The 20624-nt window shown below is 36.4% G+C and overlaps 2 protein-coding genes across 4 annotated transcripts in view; one reads left to right on the top strand and one right to left on the bottom strand.

Annotated features, from left to right (window-relative positions):
• vasnb (vasorin b) overlaps nucleotides 1-1413 on the bottom strand; it is a 38028-nt gene extending 36615 nt beyond the window's left edge. Inside the window, 1 exon segment of the mRNA XM_048181269.1 lies at nucleotides 1146-1413. The gene's annotated coding sequence lies outside the window, so the exon portion shown is untranslated.
• Nucleotides 1-20624, top strand: part of coro7 (coronin 7) — a 187274-nt gene that overhangs the window by 136410 nt on the left and 30240 nt on the right. The window lies entirely within an intron of this gene.

Raw genomic sequence — 20624 nt, 5'->3', positions numbered from 1 at the left:
TATATGACATTTTTATGACCCAGACAAGATAGTTGATAGCTTCCTCCCTCTCTTGGACTAATCATCGACACTGCACCGCGCAAGAATTACAAACATGAAATAAAGTCGGTAAAACCAGAAATAATAGCATTTAATCTCCTTTACGCCTGTGTGACTAAACAGATTTGTGTCTGAGCCGCAGCAGTACCTTTGAACTCCTGTTGAGCGGACAAAATTAAACCTGTTTGTGGATATTTGTTTGCTGAACTTAGACTGCCGGAGTTTGATGTGGGGACAAGCTCCTAAAAAAAAGCAAACTGCACCGAAATATGCTTTCTCTGAGAAAAATAGAAGTCGGCGCGGTCCAGACGCAATACTTTTGTCCAGCTGCGGTCAAGCACTTGAAGTTACCAGTGTTTGCATTGGTTGTTCGGAGCTTTTCATTTATTCCACAATGATTATACAGCATCTAAAAGTGCGTGTATGTGTATACAAGTCATATACGGTCTTTAAAATAAAGGTTCTAATTTGAACTAAACAGGGTTTTTTTTTAAAGCCTGATTCCATAGAAGAACCTTTTTAAGTTCTAAAGAGAGCTTTTCTTTAGTTCTTAGAACACCATCTTTAGGATTTGGTGCTTTAAGAACACAGAAACCAAAGCACTGACCTGACCTGAAGATACCTACTTAAAAACTCTATTTACAACCCTATAAGAACCACTGAAAAAGCTTTAAGAGTGCTTAAATACAGACGTGCACAGCTTTGATCTGGATTGTTGTTCGCATGCACATGCACTCAAGTGCACCAGCATCAAAATCTTTTGAAACGCTCTGAAGCAATGCAATGTTTTTGAAAACCATGAATGGACGACCAAAGTTTCAGAAACTTTATTGCAACATATCTGAGATTTCTCTTAGAGATACTGTAACTGCTTGCATATAAAACGTAATATTGCTCATTTGTCTGCTAAATGAATAAATGTATAATATAAAGATCAGCTATATGGGTAGTTCTTACACTTAAGCGTGAGTTTGAGATATTTAAAGTGGGTATTCTCACAATAATACACGACAAAACTGTCAAATCCACATCTAAATGTGTTAGAAACGCAACACACGTGTTAATTTTCTAGCCTTTTTCACTTTTTAAACTTGAGTTTCACTCACCAGCTCGAGCGCATCAGCGGCGCATTGGAGGTAAAGCGCGTTCCGTCAGTCCGGCGTTTATTTATCCAATACCTCGCGTTTCTTTTCAAACGACATAAAATACGTCTCATGTACGCGAGTGGAGTTGATATGTCATGGGTTTGATAGAGAGTCCGTTTGGAAAGCTCGCCCGGGTAAAGGCGCACGGTCCCGTCCAAGTGTCTGTGGTGAAACTCCGGTGAACTGAGCTCGACTCGCGCTTTAACTTCACTCTGGGAGGAGCGGCGGGAGCGCGCGTGTCTAGTGTTTACTCACTGGAGAGCACGAGCGCATCAAATGAGGCGACGCTTAAGGACTCGCTCCCGGTGTTTTTTTGCATTTCAACTCGCCGGACCGGTATGTGTAGACACGCGCTGACATTTGTGCTTTTGCATATACGCTTTATTTACAACACTGTAGTGTTCGGTGTGTGACAGTCATATTTTTAACATATACTACATATTAATTTTTAGTATGTACACCCCTTAACAGGATTTTCAAACATGAAGAAAAAGAATGTAGGCTATAGTAAATACTACAGTGTTTTTGAACCATACTATAGTAAAGTACTTGAAATAATTTGTTGTGGTAATTCTGTAGTTGTTGTGGTAACATAACTATAGTAATATAGACAAATTACTTTACCCAATAGCCTACAGTACAACTATTATGTACTACAATACACTACAGTTTACTGTAGAAAAACTAAAGAATACTACAGTATTTATTACAGTTTATTAGTTCACTATAGTTAATACTACAATATGCTGAAGCATTCATTAACAAAGTGTTGTAATACTATAGGCTAATATGGGTCAATGACAAATAAGGTTTTTAAAAGTGTAAAAAAACAATGGAGATTTAATTCATTTTGAAGTTTTATTAAGTGTTACTAATGAAATTATGTGGTTTTTATAATAATTTAACATTGTTTTTTGTAATTTATTTACAAGATAAACAAAATTTGTCACCAAAAAGTAATTCGGTTTAACTAAAATTTTGGTTTTACTGAATGACACTTTTGGTTACACCGAATGACGACATTTTCAAACAATGCTCACATGCTGATATCTAGCTAACGGACAATCAAACATTTTATATTTAATACAAGTTTTTAAAATATTACAACATTTTTCATTTTTTATAGCGGTCGTACCAAATGACCTGATGTTTCGCAGACATAAGCAAGTGAAGAGTGAAGAGAGTTAGTTACTTTGCTTCATGACCATGTGGTCCTTTGCAGTTGTCTGAATGATGTCACATCCTGTCACATGATATTGACCACATGACTTGATCCAAAAACGTCCCTTTATATTGGTTACTCCGAATGACATCAATGAAATTAATTTTTCCAGACATTCTTTCTCATATCAAAGCAACGACTTCTACACATAATTTTAATATAATTTTTCACTATGTTGATACATGATGATATAAAATCATGGCAGAATAAAAAATATATACGTTTATTACATTTTAAGATATTTTAATCACAAATGAAATGGCTGTATTGGCCTTTGAACGGTTAAACCGAATGACCTTTTCTTTAAAATACCTTTATATGTAGCAAAATATAATTAAAACCTTTTGGATTCAATAAAAGAGATCTAGTTGTACTACCTTACATACTTTGAATGTCATATCTTTGTTTTTTATAATTATTAAGGCCTTTGGACAAAAAAAAAATGACCCGTCACGTCACTGACCCATATACAGTATACTACAATTTACTCTAGTAAATACTATAGTATTCAATCAAATAGACTATCGTGAAAACTATATTAAAATGACCACAAATATATCTAAAAATAGTGTTTTGTTTAAAAAAGAAACAAAAAGAACATACAGGCTAACAAAGAAATATATTTTGGAAAGCCTATTTATTTATTTACTTCGATAGTAGTTTCTGGCTCTTAACAGAATCAACAAATCTGTCTGTGATATTTGTACATGTACTTAAATAAGCTTGTTGAAGTTCTGCAATCTCAATTATAGTCAGTGCATCGTGTGTTATGAACACAAAACCACAGAAAGCTGCTCTCATGACATGATTCTCATCCTCTTGATGGTCCAGTAACTGAACTATAAGCCGCCAGCTGCGGTGTGTTTGCAAACAGTTTACAATAGTAACGGTAACTGTATTGAGACCTGTGTTTTAGTGACGAGGCCGTTCTTGTTCCCTGTACTTTTTGAAGTGCAGTTCTTCCATGTGGTCTCATTTATTTGAACATGACATTCATAATGATAAAATATGCACAGTACCTTTCCGTAATGTATTTACACATGAAGCGCACATGCAGACAGCGCATCTGTAACACATTACATTGAACGGCAGGAACAGATAAACGATTTCATGCGTGTTTAGCTCAGATCTGATGCGCAGATGATGCCGCAGCTAAACTGTGTGTGTTCACACAAAAAAAATAAATCCTTCTCATGCACTTCTTCAGGAGAACAGAGCGTCCCTCTCTGGCTGTTTGGAGTAGCATACTGCTTATACTATTTCAAAGTGCAGTGTGCATGTCAGTCTTTGAATTAAACACTGTGATGGCAATAGCATACTGCTTTTTGAAATGTTTATCATTGCATGCTGGCTTGCGGACTATTTTTTGACAGTAGTATATGTAGAGTTTATACTGTGCATTTAGCAGAACATATCCATCCTGATGTCGTTGATGATGGACCTGTCATCCTGTTTAAGGCATGTTTAGGTCTCGAGCGTTCAGATGAAAGCGCTCTGCACTCGCTGGTTTGGTTTTTAGGTGCTGTAAATCTCAGAAGATCAGAGGAAGTTTAGACTGGATGGACGGGCTGTTGATGGTATTGAAGGATTCAGGATGTGACAGGTGTCAGTGGGACAGAAAACACTTCATGTGTTCATCAGAAGTGTGTGTGTGTGTGTGTGTGTGTGTGTGTGTGTGTGTGTGTGTGTGTGTGTGTGTGTGTGTGTGCGTGTGTGTGTGTGCGTGCGTCACATCCAAACACACGTCAGTCATTGGTGTCTGGCAAAAATAAACACTTCTCTTCCTGCACCAGTTCTTCACCAAACGTCATTCTTCTCTTTTGTACTGCTTTTCCGCCTCTCTCGGTTTCAATTATAGTGTGCATTATAGGCATGACAAATATGTTTTGGCATGCCATGTCAAGCATTTGTATTGTCAAATAATTTGCATATATACAATACAAATAAGACAACAAATGCAAAAAAAACTCTTAATTTTTCTTTTCTTTTAAAATTAAAAATTTAAAAATTCCTCCTTTTTATTTATTATTTCTATATTTTTCTTATATACAGTATATATATATATATATATATATATATATATATATATATATATATACAAAGTAAAAGTATGTAAATAAAAGTAAAACTGCAATTAACAACTATATTTAGACAAAATAAATTAGAATAAGATATAATGATTAATCAAAACAAAAATTAAACAATTAATTAAGTAAGACAAATGTAATGTTAAATAAATTAAAAAAAAAATAGAAATTTAACGGAAAGAAAAAAAAATATATATATTTTTTTTCTTATATATATATATATATATATATATATAAAGAAAAAAATATATATATATATATATATATATATATATATATATATATATATATATATATATATATATATATATATATATATATATATATTTTTCTTATTTAACACGTAACATTTGTTTATATAAATAAAAAATAGAAATTTAAGGAAAGAAAAAAAAAAATATATATATATATATATATATATATATATATATATAAGAATTTGCATACAAAAATAAAAATGAAACATATGTAAAACAACATGAAAAAAATCTGATAGCATTTCTTTTCTTTCCTTTTCTTACAAATCTATTTTTTATCCTATTTTTTTATTTTACATATGTAACAATTGTTTTACTTAATAATTAATTGTTTAATGTATTAATTAATGTCTTATTCTTCTTTCTTTTGTCTAAATGTACACTCTAAAAAATGCTTGAAAACAACCCAAGTTGGGTTAAAAATGGACAAAACCAGCAATTGGGTTGTTTTAACCCAGCGAATGGGTTAAATGTTTGGGTAGTTTTATTTAACTCATCTATTAAAAATTACTGTATTGCTTGCTTAAAATGAACCCAAAGTATGTTGGAAATGAACATGTATTAATATGTTTAAGAAATGAACATTTATTAATAAGTTTAATGAATAATAATGAAACAATAAACATTGCATTTTAACCCAGCATTTTTAGTGTAGTTTAACATTCTTTAATTGCACTTTTATTTACATACTTTTACTTGATTACATGCTTTATTTATATATACTTTACTCAAATTCTTACTTGCTGAAATTACTACTCTCATATGTTGTCCTTTCTTGCCTTGTATACATACTGTACCTTAAGCAAAGCTCTCAGGAACTTAGTATATCATCTAAATTAGCAGTATTTTCAGATATTTTTGTTTCAGTCTCTGCTCACCTGCTTTTCCAGAAACTCACAGCAGTGAAGGTTTGGAAGTGGTGAGACGTTTCTGAAGCGTTTTCTGAAGACAGCCCTTACCATGAGCAGCAGAAATTCATTTGGTTTTTACAGCCATAGGCTGACTTGACTTTATAGCGGCAAATGTGGTTGGCCCACAGTGGTGTACTGTAAAAACCAGGTGTTCATGTCCAGACGCCAGAGGCCTGTCTCACACACACTCATGAGAAGACGACAGAACGCCAGTATTTATAGAACTGATAATGACGTTTCCACCTGGTCTTGTCTGCTCATATAATGGCATGGTCAATTGTTGCAGATTCTTTCTATGTCGTATTCACTGATAAATCTTACAGAGAGCGTTCTGACAGAGATGTTCAAAGATTGAGAGCTTTAGGAAAGCGTGCAAAATGCTGATGGTTAAAGAATAAGTAGTTTAAACAGAGGCAGATAGACTGCTGATAGACCCTGACCCCGTAACCAGAGCCCACTGAATCAACCCACTAGCGCTTTTGGCCTGGGACAAGTCAAATGTCATGTGATGTCACCTTACAAAGGGTTCCCACAGTCAGTATAGAGACACAAATACTCGGGTTTATGCTTCTAAATGGGTTAATCTCACAAAAAAAAGGGTCACATTTCACCTCAAAATCAAACTTTAAATTATTTGAAATGTATAAAGAAAATGAAACATAGTTTAGGGCATTTTACTACAAGACAATTTCCTCCTCAAATACTCATTTATCCTAATGTAAAAAGAAAAAAAATCTTGTTCTCTTCCCCTGAGGCATGTTTTGTTTAAAATCAGCATTACATTATTGCATTACAACAATGAAAATTGGAAGGGAAAATCTATTTAATTTTCATGAAAATGTCACAATGCCTTAAAATATGCTTTCTGCAATAATGTAGTTTATCTTTTTCTTCTGATTTTGGAGTGAAAAATGAGCTGGACTTGCTCTTGACTGGTTTCTGAGATTTATATCTCACACTGGACCTGATAGGATGAATTAGTCTGACAGAGAGTAGCCCCTTTATCCATGTGGATAGGAATAGTGTGAAAGAACGGGAGGGAATTTGAGTGGGAAATGCTGTGTTGACAGTTAGAAGAGTTATGTGATGTTGCCAGAGAGAAAAAGAGAGATTCCCATGGGAGAGGCTGGGAATCTCTCCTTTTTTTCCTCCACCATTTCAATCAGTTCTCACTGCAAATGTTGGCTGGCACACATAGGGGGCGGCGTTGAGCACCTCTTTAGTGAGACCCCCAAGAACTCTACATGTTATTTACATTTAAGTTCTCAGATAATTATGGGATATTTGCCTTATATACTGCTGAATGGAATTGTGCAGACTCAGAAATGTGAAGCACAAAGACTCGACTCAATTGATTTCAAATCTTAAGGCCAGTTCACACCGCACTGACAGATTGCAACAGACACTTCATGAGGATTTGTCGGAACAGTGTGCTATAGGGGTGGGCGATATGACCGAAATCTTATATCACACTATGAGTCATTTTATTTCACGATAATGTAATGATATACATCACAATATTATGTTTTATGATATCGAACTACTACATAAATTGAATAAAGTAATAAAATGTATATAAAAAAACAGCATATTCTTCACTTTGTAACATTAAATATACATTTATTCATATTAAAGTTACAAAAGTGATTTAGTCAAGAGCAGTGATTTTTTTTTTTTCTCTCTCTCTCTTTTGTTGTTTGAATAATGTTAAAGACACAGATGGCAGCAGGTATATTTGGATGCTGTCACTTTAAGACGGACTGCATGGATCCAATATACTCAGGTGTTTTCTTTCTCAACTATAGTGTTTGCGTTCACTTAAGACATAAATGACTGTGTTTACTTGCAAGGACTGTCATTTCGACACATAAGTATGTGTATTTTACCGTTCAAGACCAATTAGGCATAAGAAAGAACTAAGTTCAGTACTCACACACTCTATGAGAAGCGGCTTCATGTGTGTGCGTCTTTCCGACAGTGCTCGCGTATAGCGAAAAGAGCTGTCTTTCGCTGCTTAGTCGCTTCCATGGTTTAAAATCGCATGCAGATGATAAGCTTTCATGACTGCACAACACAGCAGCATCATGTGACCGCGGAAGAGACGAAAATCTCTACCGGTTGACAAATTTCTATTCGTTATTCATGTCTACCGTTATATCGACCACCCCTAGTGTGTAACCCGTCAGAGTCTGTTGTCGGAGCTTGTTTTCGCCGATTCACTCTTAAACATAAAGGTTCCAAAAAGAGGTTTTTTACAACAGTACCATAGAAGAACCATTCTGGGTTCCTCAAAGAACCTCTCAGTCAACAGTTGTTATTATTCCCCTTTTCACAAGATGTAATATAAGTCTCTGGTGTCCCCAGAATGTGTCTGTGAAGTTTCAGCTCAAAATACCCAACAGATCATTTATTATAGCTTGTCAAATTTGCCCCTATTTGGGTGTGAGCAAAAACACGCCTTTTTTGTGTGTGTCCCTTTAAATGCAAATGAGCTGCTTCCAGAAGAGGGCGGAGCTTTAACAGCTCATGCTTTGGTTGATCAACAACAACAAAGCTGGAGAATCTCACACAGCCAAAATGAGGATCGTCAGTAACGGTGTTCAACCTTACTTTGTTCAAACCGGAGTCGAACACTGATGGAGAGACTCAGGAAGAAGTTACAACTTTTAGAATGAAACTGGACTTTTCTGAATGGTTAAAATGTCCATTCTGAAGTGGATAAATGTGCTGGCCTTTGCAAATGAACAGAGTTTTTAATGTCTTGTCTTTACAGAAATAGAGTGGGCGGGGCCTGAGCAGAGTGACGTCACACCGCTCAGAGAATCAAAACGGCATGTCTACTGAGACTGCTTTGGCTCAATGGGGATTAAAAAAAAGGAGTGTGTGGATTTTTATCATTGTAGGGTTGTTGTGTTCACACACTGCCAGCACACATTTATGTCCAAACACCATGTAAAAGGATAATAGGTATATGCATAATAGATGCCCTTTAAAAGAACCATATTTTCTTAGTTTGAACAACTTTTTTTGAAAATTCTAAAGAACCTTGTTCTGATATAAAGAACTTGCAGTGGAATGGTTCCATGGATGTCAAAGGTTCTTTATGGAACCATCGATGCCAATAAAAAAACTTTATTTCTAAGAGTGTTGAACATGCTGAATCGGATTGAGAATGTCTGAGAAGTGACGTGCTGTAATCTGGTGACTATCGACACTGGTTTGCGTCTGTCAGTGCGGGTGTGAATTCACCTTTATTTTCACTTTCAACATTCCATTTGTGATCAGACTTTCACAATCGATGGACAGTTGTGTAGCTCACCAATCACATAGAACCATCTAGCTGTAGAAACGCCCAGTATAAACAACAATACAGCCGCTTGACGACATCCAGCAAGCGTTATTGTGAATGATTGATTTTCATTTAGATTTTGCACGGATTGGTGTTGCGAGAGCACCCATGATGCCTTAAAATACAGTGTATGCAGGCAGCTCAGTAGGGTTTGGATCGAGCTGCTGGTGCTTCTCTCTCTGTTGTGTGGTATGTGTGGAATGAGTGGCCTGATGTTTGTGGTTTGAGGTATGATCTCAGCAACTCTCAGCAATGATCGCTATGTGGGGCCCGATGTCTTCGCGTGTGCATCCAGGTATGATCAACACTTGACAGGTTAGCGCACTGTGATCATCATTCTTGTCTGCTTTTAAAATAAAAGACATGATTGTGAGTATAGGACAGAGACAGGGGGATGGAAGACATGTGGTATGTGTTTGTCTGTCAGACCTCCATGGCAGACAGCTGAGATGATGTTCATAAACACACACACACACACACACACACAACCCGCACACATGGTGACCTTATCATGCACTCTTCCAGATAAAACACACACACACACACACACACACACACACATGATACTGCAACACAGATAGAGACAGAAGAAGAGAACGAGAGACAGATAAAGGTTGCAGATAGCTGCAGCTCAGAAGACAAAGACACAGCGGGTAACAGAGAAACTCTGTTTATTTTATTCGCTCAAGCTGTGATTTGTTTATTTCCAGCGCTTTTGCCAGTGGTTTTATAATGCCAGCCGTGCCTGTTAAACATGAATACAAGAGAGACCCAGAAAACAAACAAATGAATCTAATGACCAAAAGTTATATATGCGCACACGCTGCAACAAATTGCTGAATCTGTCATTGTCGAACACTAGTTTTTGTGTAGTAGTTTTTGAGTGTATGTGGGTACTTGTAGTCTAGTAAAATCTACTCATATATTATATAAACGTGAAGTATGACGCCATACACAATTGCAAAAATTCTTGAATATTTTTTTTTCTATGCAAAACTTATCTGCATGGTTCTAGGATGTTGTGGATTGTTGCCAGGGTGATGCTAAATGGTTGGTAAGGTTGGTAAGTGTTTTGCTGTGCACATTGCATTAACATATTGCTATACGGTTGCTAAGGTGATCCAGGAGGTTGCCAAGGTGTTGCTATGTGGTTGCTAACGTGTTTTACTGTTGCTAAGGGTCTTCTTGGAGGTTGTCAAGTTGTTGCTATGTGGTTGATAACATGTCTTGCTGTTGCTAGGAGTCTTCTCGGAGGTTGCCAAGGTGTTGCTATGTGGTTGCTAACATGTTTTGCTGTTGCTAGAGTCTTCTCGGAGGTTAGCCAAGGTGTTGCTATGTGGTTGCTAACATGTTTTACTGTTGCTAGGGTCTTCTCAGAGGTTGTCAAGGTGTTGCTATGTGGTTGCTAACATGTTTTGCAGTTACAAGGGTGTTCTCTGAGGTTGCCAAGGTTTTGCTATGTGGTTGCTAACATGTTTTACTGTTGCTAGGGTCTTCTCAGAGGTTGCCAAGGTGTTGCTATGTGGTTGCTAATGTGTTTTGCAGTTAGGGTGTTCTGGGAGGTTGCCAGGGCGTTGCCTTATGGAATTAAGGTGTATTGCTATATTGTGTTGACTGTTATACGGTTACAGGGGTATTCTGGGAGGTTTCCACAGCGTTGTTATGTGGTTGCTAACGTATTTTGCATTTGTTAGGGTGTTCTGGAAGGATGCCAGGTTGTTGCTACCACTAAAAGGTTGTTGTTAACTAAGTTCTGCTAAACATTGCATTAACACATTACAGTTGTTATGATGTTTTGGGAGGTTGCCAGGGCATTGCTGTATGGTTGTTAATGTGTTTTGTGGTTGCTAGGGTGCTCTGGGAGGTTCCCAGGGTGTTAAGTGTGTCGTTTCTAATATGTTTTGCGGTTGCTAGGTTGTTCTAGGAGGCTCCAGAGCGTTGCTATATGGTTTCTAATTGTGTTATATGTTAACTAGGATGTTCTGGGAGGTTGCCAGGGCATTGCTATGTGGTTACTAAGGTATTTTGCATTTGCTAGGATGTTCTGGATGATTTCAAGGGTGTTACTAAGTGGTTGCTAAGGTGTTCTCCTATACACATAGTGTTAACTCATTGCTATTCAGTTGGTAGGGTATTCTGGGTGATTTCAAGAGTGTTGCTAAGTCATTGCCCTATACATATTTCAGTAACACATTACTATGCATTTTTTAGGTTGTTCTGGGTGATTTCAAGGGTGTTGCTAAGTAGTTCTATGCACATTGTGATAACATTGTACAGTTGGTGGAGTGTTCTGGGAGATTGTCAGGGTGTTGCTCATTGGTTTCTTAGGAGCAATGCAGTTTCTAGGGTTTTCGGGAGGTTGCCATGGTGTTGTTATGTGGTTACTAAGGAACAATGTGGTTGCTAGGGTGTACTTGGCTGATTTCAAGGCTGTTGCTATGGTGTTTTTTTAGGGTTTCTAGGGTGTTTGCTGTTCAGAAAGTCTCTGGGAGATTCTGAGTCTGGGTTTACAAAACATTCTTAAAGAGATAGTTCACCCAAAAATGAAAATTCGAAGTCAATGGGGTCCATCAGCTCTTTGGTTACCGACATTCTTGAAAATATCTTCTTTTGTGTTCCGCAGAAAAAAGGTGGCCAAATTACATTGTACTTACTCAAATAAATACTGAGTAATAGTAAGTAACTACATGCATTTACTATAGAGTTACGGTTAGGGTTTGTTAGGGTTAGTTACTTGTAATTATGCATAATTTAGCCTACTGTTATTACTATAGTACTGAGTACATGTAGTAACATGTAACTATGTCAATAAAGTGTTACAAGAAACTCAAACAGGTTTAGAACAACTTGTGGGTGGTAAATGATGACAGAATTTTCATTTTGGGTGAACTATTTTTTAATGATTTCACTGAATTGACAAGAATTGAAATCCGATCTGATAACACCAAAACCTGTTATTTTCCTCTTTATAAAAAAAAAAAAAAAAAAAAGAGCATCTTTGTCCACTGCTACTGTTGTGTTTGCAGGGCTGTTGGCAGAACACAAATCTTCATCATCCATCAAAACTAGAACAAATAACTGTCTGTGTACACAGGCATTGATTTAGTATCTGAGATATGATTTTATCAGTGGCAGTGCTATCTGACATCTAACTTTGTGCAGGTACAGACAGACTGCTGTTTGAAATATGACCCTGACGGGCCCACCAAAGCAGGCCACACATTACTAGAGTTCAGCAACATAGCCTAAAATTATAGCTAAATATTTCTCCAGCATTATTCAAAGTATATCTGGATATTTATATACAGTTCTTCTATTGGCATCGCTGATTGAACCCCCTTTGGAAGCTTTATTTTTTTAAGAGTTGATAGTTTCAATGTGGCAAAATCTTTCCAGGTACCCTCTGTAACCTGCTGAAAGTTTGGGGAACCCTGTTTTAAAAGAGTCATTTTTCCTGCAGGTCACACAAACACACGCGTGATGATCCGCAGGCGTCTGTAGGACTAGTTTTAATGGATTATATTGTTTGGTTGGGTTTGTCTCTCTGTATAGGTGAGTATCAGATTTACGGTTTGCTGTCTTTAGGGGAAGGGAGGTGTGGATAGGAAAAGAGATGGGTAGATGGGAAAGGGCACAGATAGGCGCTTGAATATCAACATACATGCTGGTCCACACGGCAGCTCATTCTGTGAATGCACATGCTAATAAAAAACACAGCTTGAATGCACTCGCATTTTAGAGAAAATCACAAAAAAAAAAAAAAAACTCAGCAACGTGACTGTATCTGTACTATATTTTTTTCTTATCACTGTGATTTGACCTTAATACTTTACAGTACTTGTTAAAACTCTGTAATCCAAATACTGTAACATGCAATTCTAAAACATAAATGTATTTTTCGAGTGTACCGCAGTACTTCTTTAGTTTGCCTGTTTATGTTACTGATACATACGCGGTGAACCTTAGCTGAGTAGATGTCATATTTAATTTGTCACAAATGAAAGCAAGGCTGTGAGAAAAACAGACATAAAGTCTGTTCAGTAGGTTTTACTCTCGTGTACTTTTGGGTTCTGCAGACAAAAAAAAAATCCAAAACAAATTCCAGTGATCAAAAAAACTGGAATAAAGACAAAAATTGGCTAATTAGATCAAACTTTAAGAAAGTAGGCCTACAACAACCTTGTGTTCTCTCAAGTCAAATTAAACATGACATTTACCAAGGCATGCACTCTTTTGTGGGTTATTTTGGCATGATAGAGTGGTAAACATAAATCTAGGTGCGATATGTACAGTAAGAGTGTGCACAGACAACTGTGCGTGTGTGTGTATGTTCTGCATGTGTTGTCGCATGTCCCGTTAGGCCCAGGCATGTGTTCCCTGATCCCGCAGGGAGGGAGTGGGAGATATGAGCACAAAACCCTCTGAGAGCAGAGAAACAGATGAGCGATAGATGTGGAGATACATGGAGAGGAAACTTTGCAACTAGCACGATTTAAAATTCGATAAGATTGCATCCAGTCACACGTGTCCACCACCATATCAGTGTTTCGCAGAACAGAAGATAGAGATGAGATTAGTCAAATGGAGCAGAAGATGGTATCAGTGTTAAAAAAGTAAAAGAACATGTTGTTTGAGAAGGTACAATTTAACCACTTTCTTAAAGTGCCCTGTTATGCTTTTTATTTTTCATATTACCGTTCATGTAGTGTGTAATGCAGCTGTTTGTAAATGTAAAAGGTCTGAAAAGATCAAACTGCAGATAAAAGGAAAAACTGATTCTGAACTGCTTTGTAACAAATTTGCATAACTCCAGGTTATGGTGTTCATTGGCTCCCTGTGAACAATGTCTACTTTGACCCTCAAACACTGTATATGGTATGGTAATGGGTGTTTAGTAGGGCTGGGAATTGACACAGTTTTCACGATTCAATTACTATTTACATGCTTTTGATTCGATTACGATTTCAATTTGATATCGATTATTTTGGATGGAGTATTTCAGTTTTAGTACATGGCAAATTTTCTAGAGGAAAAAAATCTCTCAACTAATACTGTAAACTACACATGGGAGTCAGTTGGTACTACTATAATAATATTGAAGGTTAAATTAACTTATTTATATACAAACACTTAAATTACACTCGATGTTTTTATTATAAATAAAGTTTAGAATTACATAATCATATTTCTACTCCAATTCGCTTTTTTGAAATATAAACATTTAAATCGCGGCTGTCATAACTGATGTATTCAAACATGCATTAAATATTGAAGAGCATTGTAATGAATATGTAACGGTGCATAGCTATATTTATCAGAATGTTGCTTTCTAGAGTTCACTTTTCTAGCTGACTAATGAATTTATGGTCACTGAATATGTTTTTCGGAGGTAAATGTGACGTTACGTGACATTGTTTACAAGCTGTTTTATTGACGTCTTTCCGAGGTTGAAACACTGATTGAGCGATTACACGAGACATGATACGGATTTCAGTAAGTTGTACTGTATCTTTTAACATACCTTCAGATGTTCATTCATGTTTATTTCGTGTTGAAAGCGGAGGAGAGGATGTTCACATGTGCTCAGTGCTGCCGCTTCTGAGGCGCTAAAGCGATCTGTCACGCCACATTAAACAGCGCCAAAACGGTATTTATTTTTTGAATCTCATAATAAGATGGACGTGATTTGAAATCTGAGACTTTGCTTCATATCAAAAGTAACAAAGCACAAAGATTATTGCGATTTATTGGATGGGAGGCGCTACATGTTCTGCTCATTCATCAACTGAAAACAGACTAGACTAATCGATTCTTGGGATTTAAGAATCGATATTGGTTCAGAAAAATGAGAATCGATTAAAATCGAGAAATCGATATTTTTTTCACAGCCCTAGTGTTTAGTTGGTCAGCCAATCACAACAGACTGAGTCATCTGACCAGTCAGAGCAGAGTAGACCCATAAGACTGGGCCGTACAGTAACACTGTAACCTACTATCCAAAATAAACCTGGTTCTGTTATCCCTGATAGGAACACATCGTCTGGATTTAAAGTCATGTTCATATTATTAAAAGGCCTTAAAGTAAACATGAATGTCATTCGCAACCCAATTTACATCTGTAATGTGACATTTTTATAATGTAGACTAGCCTACATGATGATTAAAATGATTGTATTGTGGAAAGTGGGTGTTACGTGCAAAAATACAGTCAAGTAGTTGAGGAACATTGCGAATGAGGCGGACAACGTTGTTATTTTAATGCAAGATTAAAAACAACCAATTTTTTTCTCTCTTCAGAATTACATACACTTATTTTTCTTGTAATAATGATTGTTTTATAATAAAAAAGTTTGAACATGGAATAACATGCGCAAAATTAGCATAAAGATGCATTAAGAGAGTAAACAGCCGTTTTGAACTCAATTTGACTTTATTTCAAAACATTTTCTATAAAAGTGTCTGCTAAATGACTGCAGACTTTCTCCATTACGCACTGAGCGACAGTGTGCCAAAACACAGTCTACGGTTCAGTGTTGGTGTACGTACCGATGACGTGTCCCCTAAGTCACCCTCTTCCTGGGCTTGTAACAATATGAGTTTATGATGTTCTTGGCACAACTGAGGCACGCTGTTTTCATTTCTGAGCTTGTTTTACTTTGAAAACGGTTACTGGAGAAACGCCACGCTCCAATATTTGCAGATCTCGGCTTTCCCTACTATGTGACCCGTACTTATACGTTAATCTCTTTTAATTTCACACTGAGATGACTTCTGGCTTTTGTCCAGTTGGCAAGAACAGTGTCTAAAGTCAGAAAAGAGGATGTAGTGATGTTGCTTTATTTAAAGATGACCTATTATGCCCTTTTTCAAAGTCTTGATTTTGTTTTAGGGTTCTACTAGAGTAGGTTATCATGCTTGAATGTGCAAAAAAACATTATTTTTCACATATTCTCCATTGTTGCAGCACCTCTCTTCCCAGTCTGTCAGTATCGCTCTGTTTAGTTCCTGTTTTTAAGAAGCCCCTCCTTCTGAGAAGCTCAATGTGCTCTGATTGGTCGGCTGGATCAGTGTGTTGTGATTGGTCAACCACTTTGAACGTGTTTTGGAAATGTCATGTCCCTTACCATAACCGCGAGTTTCAACACACTACTAACTAACTCAACCAGGCCTCAACCCTTTATTTTGCATATGACTTGGGCGGGAATTATTTAAATGAGGAATATTGTGACATGTTCGTTCCTGGAAGAAAACTCAAAACTACAATGGAGGCATTTCAGGGAATTCAGAAACAGTGTTACTGATATAGAGAATAACTCCCTCTGGAGTGACTTTGTAACTTTGCAGACCTTTTTCATGCTCAAACAGCAGCATTACACACTGAAGAAAGTTGAAAATGTAAAACAGCATAATAGGTTCTCTTTAAAGTGTTGGTTAAAACGCTTGAGTGCAAAGAAGTTATTTACAGGACGGAGCTCGTGGAAAAGTTTCCCTTAGCTTGTTACTCCATCATCGGCGTGATTTTCAGGGCTGCTTTAGAGGGAAGATTTATGGCGTTGTGGTCGCCCGTCTGTAATCGAAGCCTGACTGGTTTTAACCGGACCTGAACGCTCTGTTTTTAGGCATGTCGCGGTGCGGTGACATAATGGCTAAAATAATGCAACGAACTGCAGTTAGACGTGTTCAAGCATCATGGATATCTCAGAAATAGTTGTTTATGCGAATGTGAATTATGGTCATGGATGCGTGACTAACAAGTTCACAGTGAGTAGACGGGTCTCTTCCTGTGACCCTCAGCATCGGGGGTCGTTCTGGTCCTGACCCCCTGTCTACTTCCTCTGGTTCTTCTCCTCTGCTCTCTTCTAAGCTGCTCGTCTGGTTCTCAAGCTCCGCTGACAGGTAGTTTAACGCTTATATCCTGCTGTCCCTTGAAGTCGGTTACGTCTGGATTTTTAACGCTTAGCTCCTCGTTTCCGGGACTTTCTGGGGTCAGGCCTTTAACTCTGAACGATACCACACACACAGACAAACCACTCACCTGATTATATGTTATATATTTTATGAATTATTTGTTTTTTTGAACAAATTGTGTCTGTCTCTTTAAATAAATTATATTATAATTTACATTTTCTCTCTACAGCTAATGCTGTAAACTATATACAGGGAGCCTTTTCTTGCACATTACTATAATAGGTTAAAGGTTACAATTAACAACAGAGCCCAAACTATTAAATTCAGTTGATATTTATTTTTAGGTATAATAATCAACACTCAAATAAAAAATAAAAATATAAATTGCACATAAGGGAGGTTTTGCACTAACTTCTAAATATAATTATAAAAGGATTACTCCAGTTCATTTTTGACATATAATAATTTACACAGTTACTGTCATAACTTGTTTTCATGACAAAATGTATTTAAACATATATTAACTAATTAAGACATTACTAACAGGTAAAGTCAATTAATATATAAGCTAATATAGTGCATATATTTAGTGAAATGCCTAATTTCTCCATTGAATTAACATGCTGTGGACACTAAATGACTTGCCTGAGGTAAATTTAATGCTATGTGAGATATTCTTAAGCTGTTTTATCTTCCCGCAATTAAAACACTGGTTGAGAAATTACACATAAACATATCTATGCATTGATCGTCTGTTCTTCTTCTTCTGTTCTTTTTCATGTTGTGGTTGTTAGCAAACAGCATTGCATTACCGCATTCGCCCCCTTCTGGATTGGAGTGTGGATTGCCTGTGACCGAATGTATTCATCGTCTGACTGTATGCACCGAACCGTGACAGTTCAGGATGAATACATGTACCGTTACACCGCTAATATATTTATATATATATAGGCACCGTATTGGATAGATGTACAGTCTTTACAATATTTTTAACAATAACTATAAAGAGACATACTGTAAGCTATGAGGTTGCTAATGATGGTATATGCTTTTACATGATTGAAGCCATCAGTCCACATTATATTTAACAGTGGAATTCCTGAAGAAAAACTACATTACCCATGATTCTGCAGAGAAATCTCCAGCAATCAGAAAAAAACAAATAGATTGCTTAAATATTTGTGTATGCATATTTTGCTCTAAACGTAAACTGTTTCTATACATAATCAGCATCTTGAAGTCAATTAATTTATATTTTTCTAAAGTTTATTCATTTATGTCATTTGCAATGCTTCATGGGATTGTAGTTCTATGCCTCATTAAAGCCTTTAAGCATGTTTTCAATTACTTTTTTTCTTCAAATCAAAGTTTGTAGTGCACCTCGTAGCTGGTTGGTTTGCTTCTCGGCTTATAACTACTTAACAAAGATTTTTTTTAAAATAAAAAATCCCTAAGGGAAAAATGAACAGAAAAATACTTTTATAACCATAGCTGCTGAAAAGCACTGTTGCACTTTATAAATGTGTCAAGCAGTGTTATATTATACTGCCGTTGATATTGACTGCTCTAGTTTGGTTATCTCATGTTGAATCTGTATTCAGATGGTTTGTGCTCTATCAGCGTTTGTTTATGAGGTCTGTCATGGTCTGTTAGTTCATGTAAATAGATGTTTAAGATGTTTCTTGCAGTGGTTTTCCACTGATTTTGCTTAATGAATCATATTTTATGTTGGACATCAAGTGGTGTCCCAACACAGTACCAAAAGTGATTGTTGTACAAAAGTATAAAAGCAATAAAATATTACCTTGAACTGCACAAGACCAACAACATGCCATATGGAAAATGAATGAACTTGACAAGGTTTAGGTTAATAGTTTTTCTACAAAACAGCATCCAGGACTAATAAATAAAAAGGCACAATGTCAGTATTTTGTGTTTTATGGTTGTGTCTGTTTGAGTGAAATGATGTGTAATTTTGCATTTGTTTCGGATAAACATCCAGCTCTGTTGTGTAACACAAGGGACATTCAGACTGACCGAGTTTTATTTCTTTTTTAGCTTTTTTCTTGCCCTCTTGTGTAAATAAAAGTTTGGTATTTAATTTTGCTGTCAGCATTATTTGAAACAGACTTTTGTTTTCTGATGCGGTCGAGCTGAAAGCTGAAGTGTATTGAATTGTGTCAAACTAATAAGGCCCATTTTGTTTATGCCCGTTTTTTTGTGTGTGTGTGCGCATTTTATAGTTTTAGGGCCTTTATTGGACAAATTCTTGTGTTTCATGTAAAGCATAAAGATGCATTGTGAACATGAAGACTGAGACGTCTGTTCAGGTCCTCGTATCTTCAGATCCTTGTTTTCTGTCAGTGTGTGGTCAGGTGTGTTGGCAAGGCCAGCAGCCAGTTTAATTAAAAAGCGAGGCACATGTGTATCTTGGGTCGGAGCGGGTGGAGATCAGTGGCTGCGCTCGGCACCTCATCTGACACCGCCATCACCTCGCCTCTGCCCCGCCGCAGCTGCCCGCATTCTTCCCTCACGCCGTCTCTAAGCCCTTTTAAATGAACTGCCTCACAGATTGGAGCCGGCCGCAGATATCTGAGGATTAACAGAGCAACAGAACAGCCCAGCAAACTTTTATAATGAATTTCTGAGTGCGTCGTGTCCCAGTGTAACTTGCTTAGCCAGTAACTTCCTTAAGGAGCCAGTCAGCATACGTCCGCTTATCATGATGACACGCTAGAAAACCGATAGTCTGCTAATCGCTTCATGTACATGAACGTGTGTGGCAGCGGGAGCGGGATTAGAATTACATTTTTGTCATGCACAGAAATATTTTAATAAATTACTAATCAATGATTCTCTTACACCATTAAAACAATGAAGATAACTTTTTGAATTGACCTAAAGTGACATTAAATGCATTTACTGTATAATGCTACACAATTTCTATTAAAAAAAAGGTGTTCTTTTGAAGTTTCTGTTCAACAAGGAAAAATTTATCACAGTTTCCACAAAAATATGAACTGTTTTCAACATTGATGATGATAATAAATGTTTCTTGAGCATCAAATCATCATATTAGAATTTCTGAAGGATCATGTGACCCTAAAAAAACTGGAGTAATGATGCTGAAAATTCTGTTTTGATCACAGGAATAAATTACATTTTAAAATATATTACAATAAAAAACAGTTTTTTTAAATTGTAATAATATTTAAACATTTTACTGTTTTTACTGTATTTGTGATCTAATAATAAATGCAGCCTTGGAGAGCAGAAGAGACTTCTTAAAAAACTTTTTTTAAATTCTTACAGACCCCAAACATTGTATTTGGTATTTTAAAGAACCCTGCTTGAGGTCAGATGAAACCTACATTCTAAAAAATGCTGGGTTAAAAACAACCCTATTTGAGATATTTGGACCCGGTGCTGGGTCAAAATTGGACAAACCCAGCGTTGGGTTGTTTTTACCCAGCTGGCTGGGTTAAATGTTTGACCCAACATGCTGGGTTGTTTTTATTAAACTCAACTATTGGTTAACAATTGCTATATGCTTAGCTTAAAATGAAACCAAAATAGTTGGGAAATTAAAAACCAGATGCAATTAGATGCAACAATAATAGACAAAAGGTGAATGTTTATTAATAAGCTTTAATATTTTATTAATATAAATTTAATAGTTTATTAATATAAATTTATTAATAAGCAA

This window comes from Megalobrama amblycephala, linkage group LG1 (assembly GCF_018812025.1).
Source record: "Megalobrama amblycephala isolate DHTTF-2021 linkage group LG1, ASM1881202v1, whole genome shotgun sequence".
NCBI lineage: Eukaryota > Metazoa > Chordata > Actinopteri > Cypriniformes > Xenocyprididae > Megalobrama > Megalobrama amblycephala.
Note: the sequence above shows the minus strand (reverse complement) of the source record. Positions and strands in the feature narration are given on the sequence as shown.